Source organism: Sarcophilus harrisii, chromosome 4 (genome assembly GCF_902635505.1).
Source record: "Sarcophilus harrisii chromosome 4, mSarHar1.11, whole genome shotgun sequence".
NCBI classification, from domain to species: domain Eukaryota; kingdom Metazoa; phylum Chordata; class Mammalia; order Dasyuromorphia; family Dasyuridae; genus Sarcophilus; species Sarcophilus harrisii.
Genome location: NC_045429.1, coordinates 177,875,616 through 177,894,886, shown reverse-complemented (window position 1 = coordinate 177,894,886; position 19,271 = coordinate 177,875,616). Strand labels below are relative to the sequence as shown.

Below are 19,271 nucleotides of genomic sequence, written 5' to 3'. Positions count from 1 at the left end.
CTATATGAAACTAATTCTTGAAACTTAGAGTTTTGAGTAACCTTCCTTTTTTGTCAAATTTTCAGGGTACCAGGAAGATTCCTGGGTTTCTCCCATTTCTACATTTTCTACATTTTCAGACAACCCCAGCACCCCAAGGATTTTTCCCCCAATCTAGAAAATGAGATAATATTTGTAAAGCACTCAGCACATTCCTGGCTCATAGTAGATAAGAAAGAAATGCTTATTTCCTTCCCCTTTATCAGGGAAAGACTTAATATTCCATTCTTAGATATGATACTCAAAATACAAATACACCCCAAAATTAAAAGCAATGAAGAGGTTGTGTCACACATCGTAGAAAAGGACACAAAGATGAAAGACAAATTTTGCTAAAATTTTCTTCAGAAGAAACTTTTCCCAACCTCATCTCCTCTTTTAGTCCCTTTCTTCTTCCCTTTTTCTCTTCTGTATCTATCTTCTTTCACTTTTTCCTCTCCCTCTCCAATGATCTTCTCCCCCTATCATGGTGTGGGGTTAGAAAGGAGGAGTAAGGGAAAAGAGAAAGATTGCTCTAATTGCTTGGTGCTGTTGTTTTTATAATATATATATATATATATATATATATATATGCATAAATACATATATTTCAGACAAATTCCATAATTTATTTTATAAATGAGGATTTTTTCAAGAATTTCTCAAGGCTTTATAAAAATTGCCTTTTTTTTCAAGAATGATATGTACCATGATTGTATGTGATATATCCTATAGTAAATTTAGTCATTTATGTGTACAAAAAATCGGTAATTTAAAACTAAAAAAACAAAGGGTAAGAAGTGTTCTTTTCAGTTCTGGCTTACTCCCTACCTTCAGCCAAAAGATTCCAAGATAATCTATCCTGTGGGTTTTCACAAAATGCGGCCACTATTTTCCTCACAGCTCTGAATTCTGTTGTCCTTCCAAACTTGGCACAGTGAGCTGAAGGTCAGGCCGTTTGTATATTTGTTTTCATTGATTAGGATTCAATGATCAGCAGGTGGTAGCGGTGAGTAAAGTTCATAAGACTGTGCAGCAGACACAACAAGCTAGACATGCAAGACACAATGGATTTGCAGAACAGCATGGGCCAATGTAATTTAACATGACCTTCTGGTTCTCTACGTGGGAGTGGAGTATTTATTTGCAATTAGGGGAATTTAGTCTGAAGTGTGTGATGTATATCTGGGTCTGAGGTTTTATATTGTCTTTCCGGACTTGACTGAATAACAGGAAAAAAGGGTATAAGCAATTTTTTAATTGTCCAATTACTTCAACTTCTATCTTAAGAAATTAGGTTGATTTTCCAGGTGGCCAAGAAAATAAGAATCATTGCTTAAAAGACAAAATATTAATGAATATTATTCTTTGATTTTAGAGAATTCCTATTACTATATACATATATATATATATATATATATATATATATATATATATACAAAATATATATTTTATATAGAGAGAGAGACTCCTCTTCAATCTCTGCCACAATCCTAGTTCAGTTCCATATCACATCTCAACTGGATTGTTGTAGTAACCCCCCTAATAGAACTCCCTTCTTCAAATCCCTTCTTTTTCTGATGTATCTTTTGTACAATTATCAAAGTGACTTTCTAAAAGACAAGTGTAATCATGTCAATCTTTTATTCAATAAACTCCAATGGCTTCTTAAAACCAAATACAAACTTTTTATTTGGCACTTAATGCCCCTCGGAAGTTGCACTAATAATTGTAGTTTGAACGGAGGCAGAATAATCCATCTTCCACTCAATTTCCCCAGCAATTTTTTTAAAGAGTTCAAGACCAAAATAATGTTCAAGAAATCCAAAGAGAAATCACAGTAAATGTCATTATCCAGTCCAGATTATGCATAGGGACACAGCCAGAAACCTGGGGAAATTGTGGTAAGGAAGGTTAGAGTTGATGTAAGGAGTGAACCAGAAAAATTAGAGGGTGTCCAGACCTCAAAACACTTCCAGGTCATAGGAATATTCTGAAATTACTTGAAACTGTAGTTCTATGATCCAGGTGAGAAGGATGACTACCAGTATGTTGCAGTAATGAAGCAATGATGGTCAATTGTTTGATTCCAAGCCATAGAAAAAGGAAGCACCAGCAGTCAAATAGTTGCAGAGTTCTGAGCCCCAATCAAAAGGGCAGTTATCATTTCCATACTTTGGAGACTTTTAAATTTTTTAGCATACTGACCTCAGTTGGCCATGTGAGCACAATTATAGAATATAGTGTTCTTTACCTAGAGAAGTTTACTAGAAAGATAATTGAATAATGTTGTTTTATAAAAAATGATGAACAAGCTGATTTTAGAAAGGCCTAGAAAGATTTACATGAATTGATGCTGAGTGAAACAAGCAAGACCAGGAATACAGCAAGAATGTGTAATGATCAACTACAAAAGACTTAGTATTTCTCAGCGATTCAGTTATCCAAAGTAATCCCAATAGACTTTGGACAGAAAATACCATCTGTCTCCAGAAAAAGAATTATGGAGATAGAATGTAAATGAGCATATACTATGTTTACGTCTTTTTTCTGGTTTTTTTTTCTTTCCCACGTTTTTTTTTTTTCCTTTTGCTCTGATTTTTCTCTTCCAACATGATTCATAAAGCAATGTGTGTGTGTGTGTGTGTGTGTGTGTGTGTGTGTGTGTGTATATATATATATATGTTTTGCTGAGGCAATTAGGGTTAAGTGACTTGCCCAAGGCCATACAGCTAGGAAGTATTAAGTGTCTGAGGTCAGAATTGAACTGAGGTCCTCCTGACTTCCGGGCTAGTACTCTATCCACTGCACCAATTAGCTGCCCCAAATAAATTTTTTTTTTTAAAAAGAAACTTATTAGACTGAAATATGCCAGCACTCTCATATAATATAGAATAAGACCATTAAGAGGTCCACCATTGCGTACAAGAGTACAAAAGTAGCCAGAACCTGTCCCTGACACAATGTTTCTATCTAGTAATGATTGAATTATGAGTACACAAAAGCAGATAGTTATAATATAGAAATTTCATAGATTAAGAGAAAACAGACATACTTAGAATGAAATATATGAACAAGAAAAAACTCTTCAAGTATAAACAGATCCACTAATAAAAGAATGGTGAAGTTCCTGAAATAAATGACGCAAGAGACTGAATGGATATTTTAAATGAAATAAGAGCTCTAAAAAGGTTTGGGAAAGAAAGTAAATAGCACAAAGCATTAGATGATAAATATTTTCCAAGTAAGAGTTTCCTGGAAAATAAGATTAGATCAAACAGAAATAATGACTATATAAGACAAAAATGGAATAATAGAATAAAATTAAAAGTATGGGAAAAAGTAACATATCTTTTAACCCTTACCTTGTTTTCAATGTACTTTTCTAGCCTAATTGCACATTATTCTGTTTTATGTATCCTGTAATCTAATCAAAATGTCCTTTATATTCTTCATACATGACACTCCATCTTCCATCTATTTTGTGCTCTAGAGCTACCTTCTAATATAAAACCTTTTTTTGTCTATATAGTCTTCATTATTTTTAGATATTAGGATTGACTATGAAAATAGGTTTATATATGTACATTTTGTCTCCCAGTTTTGAATGTAAACTTCTTGTCAAATTCCTGTATATACACAACATTTAGTCTGGTGCCTACTACACAGCAGGCATTTAACATATGTTTATTGATTGATAGATGATGGATAGATAGAGGAATTAATTTTATTCATCTTTGTGTCTCTTATCCCAGATTTTTACAAATGGCAGGAGCTTTAAAAAATTAGTTGACTGAAGGATTTTTTTGTATCCAAAAAATTTGAATATTGAAGACAGCAAAATTTAAAAAGAAGAAAAATAAATATACTTCAAATAGTAAGTATTTTTTTCCTAAAAATATTAACTTTTTAGGTAGTAATAATATATTTTAAAGAATATTTATCTTGGTCTGGGTGGTTAAGTGGTGTCTGACCTGGATTCAGGAAGGATCATCTTCCTCACTTCAAATCTGGCCTGAAACACAGTAGATATGTGACCTTGAGGACATCTCTGCATCAGTTCTTCATCTACAAAATGAGCTGGAAAACAAAATGTCAAACCAATCCAGTATCTTTGCCAAGGTAAAGTCAAATGGGGTCGTGAAGGTTCAGACATTATTGAAATGAGTGAATTAAAAAAACAAAATTTTTTGGCCTAAATTTTCTTTTCCTAGATGTATACAAGAATATATATTAATTAGTTATTTATCCATTCTTATTGTGAAAAAACTAATTACATGTTCATAATATAATATATCCTGCTTCATTTATTTTTCCTTGATCTATGTACTAGGGATCTTTGCTCTACAGATATTACTGAAAGCAATAGAAAGCAATAAATCAATAAAAAGAACTATTATACTTGCTTTGTGGATGTCCTCCATTAATTACTCAAATATTTAAGTGAATCTGTGGAGCTCATTGATTTGGATGATTCTTCCAATGATGCAGACAACAATCATTAAGGCCTTTCATGCTATAAGTTTGCAACAAAAAGCATGTACAACCAACTGAACTTAATTTCTTCTGACAGTATGTATATACCAACCAAGCACATGAACTTTTCACCTATCATTCCTCACTCTTAATATATGGCGTAATTATCTGTTCTGCTTTTGGAATTAACAGTTTTTTAATAAAATCCTCTATTCCTGTTCTTCATAATTCCTTTTTTTAAAAAATATATTGCAGCCTGTGGATACCCACTATGCACCCATCTGTTGCTCTTTGTATAATAATGTTTAATTCCTCAAAGATAAGTGTCCATTGCAGCAGTTATGCAGTACCAGTAGTATAATTATAATGTGCATTAATTATAATGTTGATTCCAAAAAAATTATTCCCTCTGGCCAGTATTTCCCACAGAGAGATGCTTTTCTTTTTCATTCTCTTCTCTAACAAGTTTAATAACATGTAAGCAATAAGAACTCAGTAGTAGCAGGATCAATTGAGTGCGTTTTTCATAAGTGTATCTCTATTCTATCAGGCTGTTAAAAAGGGATGACACAGGAGTTCTGAATCACTAAAGAAATACTGTACTTAATGTGTCTAGAATCTGGGTTTCATTAAAGAGCTCTGAGTGAAGGAGAATGTGTTTCTTCTCTTTATTGATGTTATAGGAGTCAGGCTCAGGAGGACTGAGGCTGCAAGTATGAATCAGTGGCGGAAATGAGCTCGGTCAACTGAATCAATCTTTGAGAGTCTGCAAATGGTATGATCATTTTTTGATAGTCTGAAGATAGAATTTGCTTTATTAGAATTGGACAACCATCTTCTATAGCAGAGAGCTAAGTGGAAATTTGCCCAGAGGCCAGGAAGTCACTGGTGAGAACCAATCTTCCTCTTTGAACAATGGAAAATTGTCCATTTTTATTTCAAATTCTGGGAAAAGAATAGCATTCTCTGTGTTAAAACCAAGTAATTCGTGTCACTTATCCAAGGAAACCAAGATTTAGGAATTGGGAAAATTTAAAGATTTTTAAATTTCTGGGGCTAATAGAAATACATTCCAGGCTAAATTATTGAATTGAGAGGAGTGGGAAGAAGGAAAGAAAGAGGGAGAGAGAGTAGGAAAAGGAATTGGAGAAGGGAAAAGGAGTTGGAGAGGAGAGGAGAGTGAGGAGGAGAAAAGTATTACCTTATCACAATTAGATTCAGAAATATATTTCACTTTTTATAAAAGAAAAGAACCATGCCTTATATTTAACACTTCAAAAGTAATTTTATAGATTTCATAAAATATATTTGTGTACTTATGTAAAATTCTTCAATTAAGTTCATTATTCAAGTCAATTTTTTAAAGCAAAAATGTACTGTTGTTGTTTTGCCTCCTTTACTGAGTTCAAATTGGTAATAACCTAATTTGTGTGTCCAAATTAGCTTCAATTAGCTTTTGGCTTTCAAAACAAGTACTATGGCTATATATCACTTCATTCAAAATTCCTTTATTAAGTGCTTTTGATATGTAAAGTATTTAATTTTCATATATACTCAATATAGAATGGAATGTTAATCATTGAGTCTTTTCAGATACACACATCCAAAACAACAATTAATATCAGGAAAGTCATCTTTCAATAAAAAAACAATAATAATATAACATAATATGGCATTGTAATATAATATCATGTGGTATAAAAGTATATTGAATATACACTATAATACAAAAATATGATAAAAACATGCCATCATTCATCTATAAACTGGGACTACTGACATATCTTCTACCAGGTTGTTGCCTCATTTCCAAGTAAGAGTTTCCTGGAAAATAAGATTAGATCAAACAGAAATAATGACTATATAAGACATATAATGAGAAATAAGAAATAAAGACTATATAAGACAAACATTGCTGTGTTTGCCCTATTTGTTGTGGTGTAGTCAATATTTCATCAGGAATTAAAACTTTTATATATATATATATATATATATATATATATATATATATATGTATCTCACAGTTCTTGCAGTCATATAGATAGATAGATAGATATAGTTCTTGTAGTCATATATACGGAGATATCTATCTCTCTGAGATTTATTAAACTATTCCAGTAATATGGGCACTGACTAGATGTTAAGAAGAAATCTCTTTGGCTACATTCAAGGACAACTGTATGATAAAAAAAAAATTATTATGATACCTAGTACAATCCCTCATGTATAATAGGCACCTAAGCAATATTTGTAGAAATGAGTGTTATTTTTTAACAAGCTAACAAGCTAAAATTATCATAAGTATTCTTTCCTCCACTGATTCAGATTACATTTGCCTAAATAAATATGTTTATGCATTTCCAAGACCAAAATGACAACATCTAGTGGTTAGCTTTCAGTAATGAATTTTTCTAGTTTTAACCTAGTTAGTCTTGGGAGCATGATATTAGACCCATGCTCAAAATCAGTCTAGGAATAGGGAATGAATTTATGATGTCATTTGTAAAGGGAGGTGGAGATGAAGAATCTTCCTCTTACCAATGGAGGCTAGCATCTCATCTGAAGCATATATTTTTTTATACTATTATATAGCACTAGAGGAGCACTTACCAGGGTTGCTAAAGTTCACATGGCCCAAAAAAATCTGAGAAAGAATTTGAATCCAAGTCTTCCTAGTTCTCTGGTCACTCTTTTTCCACTATTCCACATTACAAATTTAAAAACAGAAGCAGAATTTTAAAATAATGGACCATAATATTTTCTCACATGAGTTTTTGAGGGCATTTTTATGTTATCTTTTTGCCTTTCTGTGTATGTTTAGAGTTTAGCAAAGTGCTTAGTAAATAATAAAGACTTAGTAAATGTTTGTTGACTTGATGATAAATTAAAACTCAAGTATTAAAAGGTCTAAAGATCATTCGAGAAAAAAAAAAGTTGATGTAGTCAAGGTTTAGTAGAGAAGCTTTTTAAAAATAATATCATTTTGTTGTCAAAATATATGCATAGTTTTCAATATTCATCCTTGCAAAACCTTGCGTTCCAAATTTTTCTCACTATCCTCCTCTCAACCATTCCCCTAAACTGCAAGTAATCCAATATATGTTAAACATGTACATTCTTCTGTACATTTCTGTACATAATTCTGTACATTTCTGTACATAATTTCTGTACATTTCTGTACATAAATGTGTACATTTATCTTGCACAAGAAAGATCAGATCAAAAAATATGAGAAAGGAAAAAAAGCTAGCAAACAACAAGAAAAGAGGAAAATACTGTGTTGTGATCCATATTCAGTCCCCACAATCCTCTTTCTGAGAGCAGATCTTTCTCTCCATCACAAGACCATTGTAACTGGCCTGAATCATTTCATTGTTGAAAAGAGCCACATCCATCGGAATTGATCATTGTATAATATTGTTGTTGCCATGTACAATATTTTTTTGGTTCTACTCACTTCATTTAGCATCAGTTCATGTAAGTCTCTCCAGGCCTTTTTGAAATCATCTTGCTGATTGTTTCTTATAGAACAATAATATCCAATAATATTCATATACTATAACTTATTCAGCCATTCCTCAGCTGATGGGCATCCACTCAGTTTCCAGTTGTTTGCCACTACAAAAAAGGCTGCTCAAACATTTTTGCACATTTGGGTCCTTTTCCCTTATTTATGATCTCTTTGGGACACAGACCCATTAGAGACACTGCTAGATCCAAGTGTATGCACAGTTGAAAACCCTTTGTTTATAGTTCCAATTGATCTCCAAAATGGCTGGATCAGTTCACAACTGCACCAACAATGTTTAGTATCTCAGTTTTCCCACATCTCACCCACCATTTATCATTATCTTTTCCTGTCATTTTAGCCAATCTGAAGGGTGTGAAGTGGTACCTGAAAGTTGTCTTAATCTGCATTTCTCTAATCAATAGTGATTTAAAGCATTCTTTCATATGATTAGAAATTGCTTTAATTCCTTTATCTGAAATTATCTATTCATATCCTTTGACCATTTATCAATTGGACAATGGCTTGTATTCTTTTAGATTTGAGTCAATTCTTTATATATTTTAGAAATGAGGCCTTTATTAGAACCCTTGGAGGTAACAATTTTTCCTGTTTTCAGCTTCCCTTCTAATTTTCTCTGTATTGGTTTTATTTGTACATTTTTTAATTTAATATTATCCATTTAAAAATTATGTATTTTGCATTTTATATTGTACTCTAGTTCTTCTTTGGCCATAAATTCCTTCATTCTTCACAGACCTGAGACATAGACTACCCTTTCTTCTTCTAATTTGTTTATAGTATCACTAGTAGAAAAGCCTTAAAGAAAGAAAATTACAAAAAAGACCCGGATCACTGACAACCTTATTCAAAGGGAACAATTGGGTTTTATAATACATATGTGATGAGTTGCTATTATTTGTTGTCCTCATAAATTCTTTGAAGAAAAGGTAGCTACTGAGAAATCCTAGGACACAAGTAATTTGGAAGGGGAGACTCATGAAAAAAAAGGTTGGCTCTCATTATAATTTTTTAAATTGTTAAAATTTCATTTAAAAAAAGACCTAGACAAAAGCATGTTAACAGATTACTGAAATCCTGACTTAGTGAATGATTTATATTTAAAACAATAAAACAAAAGAACTCAAACAAAAAAAATTCTTAATTTTGGTAGCAATGCTGTACTGAAAAACAGGAAATCTTTTCTTTTAACAAACAGAAAGTACTTGTTATGCATTCCAGCTTTAAGATTGGCTTTTGACTAGCATTTGGTTGTTGGGTTTCATGAATCTGAGAGCTCCATAAATCACTTAGGTGCACATATGGATGAACTGGGAGCTTAAATGATTGCTTTAAAGTAAGGACTTATTGTAGGAACTAGTTGTTCCATAAGAGTGAGAATTAAAGTTTGAGGAAGCTTGTTTGAAGGAAACTTAATGTTATAAGCATGTGCATGTGTGGTATGTGTTTAGCACCCACCACATTAATTTGTCATTGTGAATAGATGACTAAATGCAGTCGTTATTCATCATTGAGAGTCTGAGGCATTTGAAGCCACACTATTAAGAAGCAGAGAGGAGACTGTTAATATTCCCTCCTCCTTCCACTGAAAGTACATTAAAATACTAAAGAGAAACATTCTTGTTGACAGAGAGCATTCAGTGGTTTATAGACAATTTAGGGACTGCATCCTAAGAAATGGTGAACAATCTATTCATTTCTTAGAACATCTTGATATTTTTCACTCTCAAATTTAAAACATTAGCAATTGTTTATTCCATAAGCAAGTAAAGCCATCAATACTGAAACCAAGTGAGGCAGTTTTGAACAATAAAGCTCCCTACATGAGATTTTTCTCCTCAGTCCTCATGGTATATCATCAATGCTTATTCACTCACCAAACTTTAAATTGTAGAGGGACTGAAACATTGAAGGGACTCTGATCTTTCAAGCAAATGTGAACCTGCTAGAGATAAATTATTGAAAGACCATAAAAACATTGGTTAGAGGATCAAAAATATAAACCAAAAGGAATTTAAGAGTCATATAGTCCAAACCCCTTATTTTTCAGATGAGTAAATTGAAGCTCAGGGATTAAGTGACTTGCTCATTGTCATAGAAGTAGAAAACTGTGTCAAATGGAGATTTGAATTTCAAGAACAGCACACTTTTTGGTACCCAATCAATGAAAAAAAAATTAAAAAAAGAAAGAAAAGGGATAAAAATCTTAGAATATCCACCTTTCTTTTAAGTCACAGCATGATCTCCTTTGTATTATATTCCCTGAATGAGGTTTAGTTAACTTAAAGTTCAATGTTTTGCATTCTAAGTTAGATGATCCTCGATTTTCCAAATCTATGCTAATGAATTGAAAACTCATTGAAAATTTACAGGTCAAATGGAAAGGCTTTAAACAGGGACAAGGGACAGATTGTGGCTGTTATCTGAGGGCCAGCTGAGTTAAGTTCAGGTAAGTTCATCACTTAAAAAATGGCTATTAGGTGATTTATTTTTTTGTGACCGGTAACAAATAAGGGTTTTGCAGCCTGTGTCAGAGGAGACAGAAACAGCACTGAAGAAATTAGGTATCTGATGTATATAGAACTGGAATTCTCCCAGTCACCCTCCTCACTTGTAAGAATTTCTAGCTCCCTTGAAAAGTTTCCTCCTCCAAGAGGCCTATCCTGATTGGCCTAATTGTTAGTACTAATTCTCTTGAACTCACTATGACTTTATATTTAATCACATATTTTGTATACAAATAGAGGAGGAGGAGAGTTATGAAACCATGCAATCCAATCTCTCATTTTACATTTACTTACCTTTTTACATATTGTTCATTACAGGTTTTTCAGTTACTCAGAGTTTGACTTCCTTTAAGCAAACTTTTTGTTCATATTATTCTAGTGAATATACTTGTGAATAAACTTCTTTTGGTTCTACTTATTCTTTGGCTTTGCTTATTTTTCCCAGAAAAAATATAAGTTCTTTGAAGGAAGAGACCTTTTTTCATCTTTACCTTTGCGTTTCCAGGACCTAGCATAGAATCTGGAAGTAACATGAAAGGTCATCTAGTATAGGAGTTAAACTTTTTCCACTCATGACCTGTTTTTCACTCAAGAATTATTTATGTGATTCCAGATATATAAATATATAAAATATGTATACAAATCAAACATTTACTGATAATAAATCATAATTTTGTGACACCCCCCCCCCACATTCAGTTATGTGATTGGTGATGTTCTGATCCATATGGGAAAGTGACTTATAGTTTTAAGAAACTTTGGTTCTAGTATTATACCTTCCTCATTTCAGTACCAAGACTTTTCAAAGGTCACACATGCAATAAAAAGCAAAGCTGAGGTTAACCCAAGTCCTAAAGCTCACAATTAAGTATTCTTTTCCTATTCAGTACAAAAATCAACAGTGACTTCTTTTAGTTCTCAGTCTTTTTTTTTTCTCCTTCATCCAGCTCCTATATCTATTTCTTCATTCTCCACAGCCCTTTACCTGCACTCTCTAAAGTTTGATTTAAGCTTCCCTATACCTAGAATATGGCAAGAAAATGCTATAAATCATCCACCTTGTAAATGTTCTTCTCAGGAAATTCTACTAACAACCGATTGAAAAGGTGCATGTGATAAATTATTTTCTGGCCAGTTAAAGATACAGCATTCTCCACTTTGTCATTAATTCTAATTTTTACATTTACTTGGCCCAGACCAGATGCTTTTGATAAATATTTCTGAACAAGTTGCCTCTAGGATATCTACATAGTTTAGTCAGATGGAGTACATTAAATTAAGGGCTTTGATTAAGGGTCATTTATCAATGACCCTCTGGTGCAAGAACCATTTAGAAAGCTCATGTGTGTAGATCTCCAGTCAATCATTCTTTGGGACTATCCAAGTCTAAGGCCACTATTGTAGACAAAAGTTCATCATATATATAATCTTTTTTTGAGTAGAACACTGATTTCAACAAATTTATTTGATATCTGAAAGAGGACAAGTACATATCTATATATCTATATATAGATATAAATCTATATATAGATATATATATGTGAGTTAAGATACTAAAGAGGTATATCTTTAAATTCTTTTTTAACTTTTTATTTTCAAAATATATAGAGATAGTTTTCAATATTCACGCTTGCAAAAGCTTGTGTTCCATATTTTTTCTCCCTCCTTTGTCCCTTTTCCTTAGACAGCAAGTAATCCAGTATATGTTAAACATATGCAATTCTTCCATATATATTTATATATGTGTGTGTATGTATGTATTTCCTCAATTATCATGCTGCACAAGAAAAAATAGGTCAAAAACTAAAGAAAATGAAAAAGAAAACAAAAGGGAAGCAAACAACAAAAAAGAGTGAAAGTGCTATGTTGTGACCCACATTCAGTCCCCATAGTTCTCTGTATAGATGGAGATGGCTCTCTCCAGCACATGATCATTGGAACTGGCCTGAATCACCTCATTGTTGAAAAGATCCAAGTCCATTAGAAATGATCATCACATATTATTGTTGTTGTCATGTACAATGTTCTCTTGGTTCTGCTCACTTCACTTAACTCCAGTTCATACAAACAGGCTTTTCTGAAATCATCCTGTTGATCTTTTCTTATAGAAGAGTAATATTCCATTACATTCATATGCCATAACTTATTCAGCCATTCTCCAGCTGATGGGCATCCACTCAGTTTTCAGTTCCTTGTTACTATAAAAAGGCTGCCACAAACATTTTTTCATACATCATATGTAATTTTTATACTTCTAATCAGTAAGGCAATTAGCTTGTTCTGTAACCAAAGCCAACCATATGTTTATAATAATATAATAATATTTATATATTATAATATATATATATATATATATCAATTTCTTAAAGATTCAACATGCAATAACTTTTGACAAATATCAATAATGATTCTTTTAAAGGAGTTCTTCTGTGGGATCTAATTCCTTCAAAAATACCTACTTTCTATCATTAGGAGGATTATATGGAGAACCTTTTTACTAAAGGCTCAGTATAACCTAAAAACTTATTTTTAAATAACTCGCATAATATTATACTTCTGTTAGGAGTTGCCAGTTTTGGTCCTTGGGGTAGGCAGCTATTGTTGAAAAAGTCAACGCTTGAATATAACTTCCTTCAGCAATAGCCTTGGACACATATTTCACTGTTTTATTTTTAGATTTTCCTTTCATTTAGCTTTCTTTTCTTCCAAAGAAAGACTCAATCTGACTGCTTCTGTTGTGTGTGAGTTTCATCTTCCTGGCATGAGAGTTTACATTATTTATTTTTTAGTTTGCAAAAATCTATTTGTGGTGACCTCTTAGTTCATGGATATCAAAAAGCACAAAAGATAAAAATACATGCAAGTAAGACAGGACTTTTAGACTTCAACACTCCTGAGAATAAAAAATATCTAAGGTGAAATATGTATTATTATTTCCAGTCAGTAGATCCTAGACTCAGAAAACCTATTAAAAAATAACCATTCTTTACCCCTGTCCCCTGGAATGAATAACAGTATTCAATGGAAACTCAATAAATGTTTTCTTAAAATAAGGGTAAGATTGGGAATTTGATTTTAGGATATAAAATAACTTAACTTGGTGATCCTTATGCTTAGGAGCAAGAATGTAATGTTCTAGCCCTAGATTCAGGAAGAACTCGACTCTAAATAAGGCCCCGCTTCACATTAACTATGTGGGGTGTGGAGTGTGTTCAAGAAGGACTTGCACCTCTGGTGGGAGGGCTTGCTGAGCCCTTTTCAGGACTGATCATCTACCTTTGGCGCCCACCTTTCACCTAGCCCACACCTGTGACTCCAAAAGGCTGTCTCTGTGCAGTGTCTCCACAGATAAAACCATCTGGGCAGATTGAACATAACTTACTGTTCTTGGTGAGTTAGGGGGATGACTGTCCCAAATATGTGAAGACTTATCCAGGAGGAATGAACAGATGAGAATAATTTGTTCCAAAGATCCTGAGGGCAGCTGAAATTTATATATTATAATTATATGTTATTATATTGTGGAATTTTTAGGTTTTGGTCAATGAAAATATCATGGTCATCCCCTGACCCAGGATCATTGTCAATTATTCAGACTTTCTTTTGTCACTGGACTTCAATAACTCAGGAAGAAAAAGTGATGTTTACAGCTCTGTGCAACTCTGCCTCCCTTAAATTCAATTACACACAGATCAAGACATAACTCATGTTTTAAAAAACAAAAAAACAAACAAAAAATCACACAATAACTTTGTGGCCCTATATAAGTCACTTAACTTTCATTTGCAAAATATGGATAATGATAGTTGATACCTAGCAGAGTTGTAGTGAAAATAAAATGAGAATATTTGTTAAATACTTTGTAAATTGTAAAACACTTTATAAATGCTGGCTGGGATGATTAATATTATCTGCTTTGAAAAGAATCACTGACTGCCCCCTAGTGGCTAGTAGAAATATAATAGCTCCCTGAGGAGCCATGATTGCCCCAATTTCAGTAATTCATTTTCTAGACTCCCAGTGTGCTCTGTGTGTAACCCTGTTTGGAAGCTATCAGATCTTTACAGATATCTCTCACAGGAGTGTTAGATCACATGTTTTATGTAACAATATTCTTATTCCTAGGGCATCATAACCCAGCTCCAATATTTATTAACTGGATAACCATGGAAAAATCCCTTCCCTTTTCTGAATCTTATTTTCTTCATCAGTAAAATAGCAAGTAATCATATTTTTACTATTTGTCTTAGAGCGACATCCTGAAGAAAGGGTTTTATAAAACAAAGTGTGCTGTATAAATATGAATAGATATTATTTGGGGGAAAGGGAAGGTTCAAAGTTGAGAAAGGCAGTTTCAGACCACTTACATATATATAAAAAAAAGAAGGAATCCAAAATAAAACTGGAGGATGATTATTTCATAGCTGATCTACCAACCATTTTTCTTCTCACTTTCCCTTATTAGTGTAAATTAGTGGGTTATCAAATAACCCAGAATATTTGATGTGCTAAGAGAAGTTATGTTGTCTAAGAACTATAGTACCCTTGGCAACATCTTGAAAGACACCTTTCCTATTTTGCCCAACTGCATGCCAATAAATCTGATATTATAAGTGAAATGGAGGAATACCTACAAAAATATGGATTATCCAGATTAATAGAAGAGGAAATAAATGACACGAATAGTCCCATTTTAGAAAAAGAAATTTTAAAAGCTATTAATCAACTCACTAAAAAATAAAATTCAGGGCCAGGTGAATTTACAAGTGAATTCTAAAAACCATTTAAAGAATAATTAATTCCAATACTATGCAAACTATTTGGAAAAATGGAAAAAAAAAGTAATCCTACCAAATTCCTTTTATGACACAGATAATGATACTGATATCAGATAGGTCAAAATAGAGAAAGAAAATTATAGAATAATTTCCCTAATAAATATTGATGCAAAAACCTTAAATAAAATATTACCAAGGGATTACCAATTATCACCAATATAATATACCATGATCAAGTAGAATTTATACCAGGAATGCAGTATTGGTTCAATATTGGGAAAACTATTAGCATAATTAACTATATCAATAACCAAACTAACAGAAATCTCATGATTATCTCAATAGATACAGATAAATCATTTGACAAAACCCAACATTCATTTCTATTAAAAACACTAGAGAATGCAAGAATAAATTGGGTTTTCCTTAAAATGATTAGAAGCATCAATTTAAAACCATCAGCAAGCATCATATGTAATGGGAATAAACTAGAACTATTCCCAATAAGATCAGTGGTGAAACAAGATTGCCCACTATCACCACTACTATTCAATATTATATTAAAAATGTTAGCTCTAGCAAAAAAAAAAAAAAGACAAAAAAGAGAATAAAGAAATTAGGGTAGGTAATGAATAAACAAAATTTTTACTTTTTGCAGATGATATGATGGTATACATAGAGAATCTGAGAGAATCAATTAAAAAAACTACTAGCAATAATTAACAACTTTAGGTAAGATTCAGGATACAAAATAAATCCACATAAATCATCAGCATTCCTGTATGTTGCCAACAAAGTCCAGCAGCAAGAGATACAAAGAGAAATTTCATTAAAATAAGTGTAGATAATATAAAATATTTGGGTGTCTACCTGCCAAAACAAAGTCAGGAATTATATGAACACAATTACAAAACATTTTCTACACAAATAAATCAGAGATAATCCCTTGGGAAAATATCAAGTGCTCATGGTTAGGCCAAGCTAATGACATAAAAATGATGATACTGAATTATTGTGCTAAATTAATCTGCTTATTCAGTACCATACCAAATTCCCAAGAAATTATTTTACAGAGTTCGAAAAAAAAATACTAACAGAGTTCATCTGAAAGTACAAAAGGTCAAGAAAATGTCATCTACTTCCAGAAAAAAATCTAAGGAGACTGAATGTAATTTAACACATGCTATGTTCACTTCTTTTTTCTGATTGTTTATTTCTCCCATGTTTTTTTCCCTTTTGCTCTGCTTTTTCGCTCCCAAGATGATTCATAAAGCAATGTGTATTAAAAATAAATAAACTTACTACAATTAAAAAAATAAAAAAAATTAAAGAGAACTACAGAGACTGAATGTGGATAACAACATATTTTCACCTTCTTACTGTTTGCTTGATTTCTTTTCTCATTTTTTTTCTCATTTTGGATCTGATTTTTTGGTGCAGCATGATAAATATGGAAATATTTATAGAAGAATTACACATATTTAACATATATTGAATTGTTTGTTGTTTAGGGGAAGGAATTAGAGGAAGGGACAAAGAAAAATTTGAAACACAAGGTTTTGCAAGGGTGAATAGTGAAAACTATACTTGCACATATTTTGAAAATAAAAATCCATTTTTTTGTAAAAAAAAAAATAAAATAAAATAACAATTTCTGGGGAAATTGGGGGGAAAGGAATAAAAGGTCAAGAATTTAAAGGAATTAATGAAAAAAAATAAATTAAGGTGTCTTAGCTACACTAGACCTAAACCTATATTAGAAAGCAGCAATATCAAAACCATTTCATACTGGTTAAGAAACAGAGTAGTCTTTCAGTATAATAGATTAGGTTCACAAGATACAATCGTTTATTATACTAATCTAATGTTTATTAACACAAAGACCCCAGATTCTGGGGTAAGAACTCACTATTTGGCAAAAACTGGTGGGAAAATTGGAAATTAGGATGGCAGAAACTAGTCATTGACCCACACCTAACACCCTGTATCAAGATAAAATTGAAATGGGTTCATGATTTAGACATAAAGAGTGATATATAAGCAAATTAAAAGAAAAAAGTATAGTCTACCTCTCAGATCTGTGGAGAAGGAAGAAATGTATGGATAAAGAAGAACTGAAGTACATTATGGAATGCAAAATGCATAATTTTGATTACATTGTTAAAAAATTTTTGTAGAAGCAAAATCAATGCAGACAAGATTAGAAGGGAAGCAGAAAACTGACACAACAATTTTGCATTCAAGGGTTCTGATAAAGCCTCACTTTAAAAATATATAGCTGACTAAATTTTAAAATAATACAAGCCATTCTCCAATTAAAAAATGATCAAAAATGATCAAATTAATAAAAGATCAAAATGAACAGAGAATTTACAGATAAAGAAATTAAAAACATTTCTAGTCATATAAAAATGCTTTAAATTACTATTGATCAGAGAAATGCAAATTAAGATAACTCTGAGATACCACTACACACCTCTCAGATTGGCTAAGATGTCAGGAAAAGATAATAATGAATGTTGGAAGGGATGTGGGAAAACTGGGACACTGATACATTGTTGGTGGACTTATGAATGGATCCAACCATTCTGGAGAGCAATATGGAAGTATACCGAAAAGGCTGTGTGTATTCTTTGATCCAGCAGTGTCTCTAATGGATCTGTATCTCAAAAAGATCATAAAAGAGGGAAAGGGACCCACATGTGCAAAATGTTTGTGGCAGCCTTTTTTGTACTGGCAAAAAACTGGAAACTGACTGGATACCCCTCAGTGAGAGAGGGGCTGAATAAGTTATAGTATATGAATGTTATGGAATATTATTGTTCTATAAGAAATGACCAGCAGGATGATTTCAGAGAGGTCTGGAGAGAATTACATGAACTGATGCTAAGTGAAGTGAATAGAACCAGGAGAACATTGTACACAGCGACAAGAAGATTATGTGATGATTAATGTTGATGGACGTGGTTCTTTTCAATAGTGAGATGGTTCAGACCAGTTCCAATGGTCTTATGATAAAGAGAACCATCTACACCCAGAAAGAGGACTGTGGAAACTGAGTGTGGATCAAAATATAGCATTTTCACTTCTTTGTTATGGTTGTGAGTTTTGAGAAGGAAGACAATTATATCTGAGCTAGGATTTTCAGTATTTGATCCACATTCTGGTAGATTTTCTGGAGGTCAAAATATGAAAAATGGCATCTGAGATGTGGTATTTTATAATATTTATTGTTTTGATTCCTCCTTCTCCTTCATTCACTTACCCAATTATGTACCTAATAGTGATTCTTCATCCTCTAGATCGCTTCTCTTAATCATCCCCCTTTTTTTCCCTAAACTATTTCCACAACCTTAGTCTGGGCTTTAATCATAGCAAGTCTGGATTATTGTCATTACTTTCTAACAAATTTTCCTGTCTCCAGTACATGCAGAATATCTCTGTCATACTCAAGTTCCTAAAATGTTTCGTTCACCATGCCTTTGCTCAAGAACTTATCTTTTTAACCAATGAAATCCAAATTTCTCAGACTGATGTTTTAAGATCTTACATAAACTTTTTCCTCTCAGTCAATTTAATCTTGCTTCCAGCTCTATACCTGGCAGGCTATTCTTCTCTCTGCCCATGGAATTTAATTTAAATATTACACAATGAATATTCTTTTCTCTCCCTGAATTTCCTTTACTTCCCTTCCCCATCCCTTCACTTTATTCCCTAAAGACAATTGTTAAAATTTCAGTGCCTTTATACCTCAGCAAATGCTGAGAATACATGTTAAAATTAATGAATTTTTTTGTTCTGTTTTGTTTTTGTAGACAAGGAAATGATAGAGAAAATGTTAGTAATGCAGGATAATCTTAAAAGATATGCTAGGGAGCAGGTAGGTAGCACAGTGGATAGAGCACCAGCCCTGAAGTCAGAAGGACCTTAGTTGAAAACTGGTCTCCTAACTGTGTGACCCTG

The 19,271-nt window shown here is 32.5% G+C and overlaps 1 pseudogene; it reads right to left on the bottom strand.

The window, feature by feature from the left end:
- LOC100915094 overlaps positions 1–19,271 on the bottom strand; it is a 124,857-nt pseudogene that overhangs the window by 104,754 nt on the left and 832 nt on the right.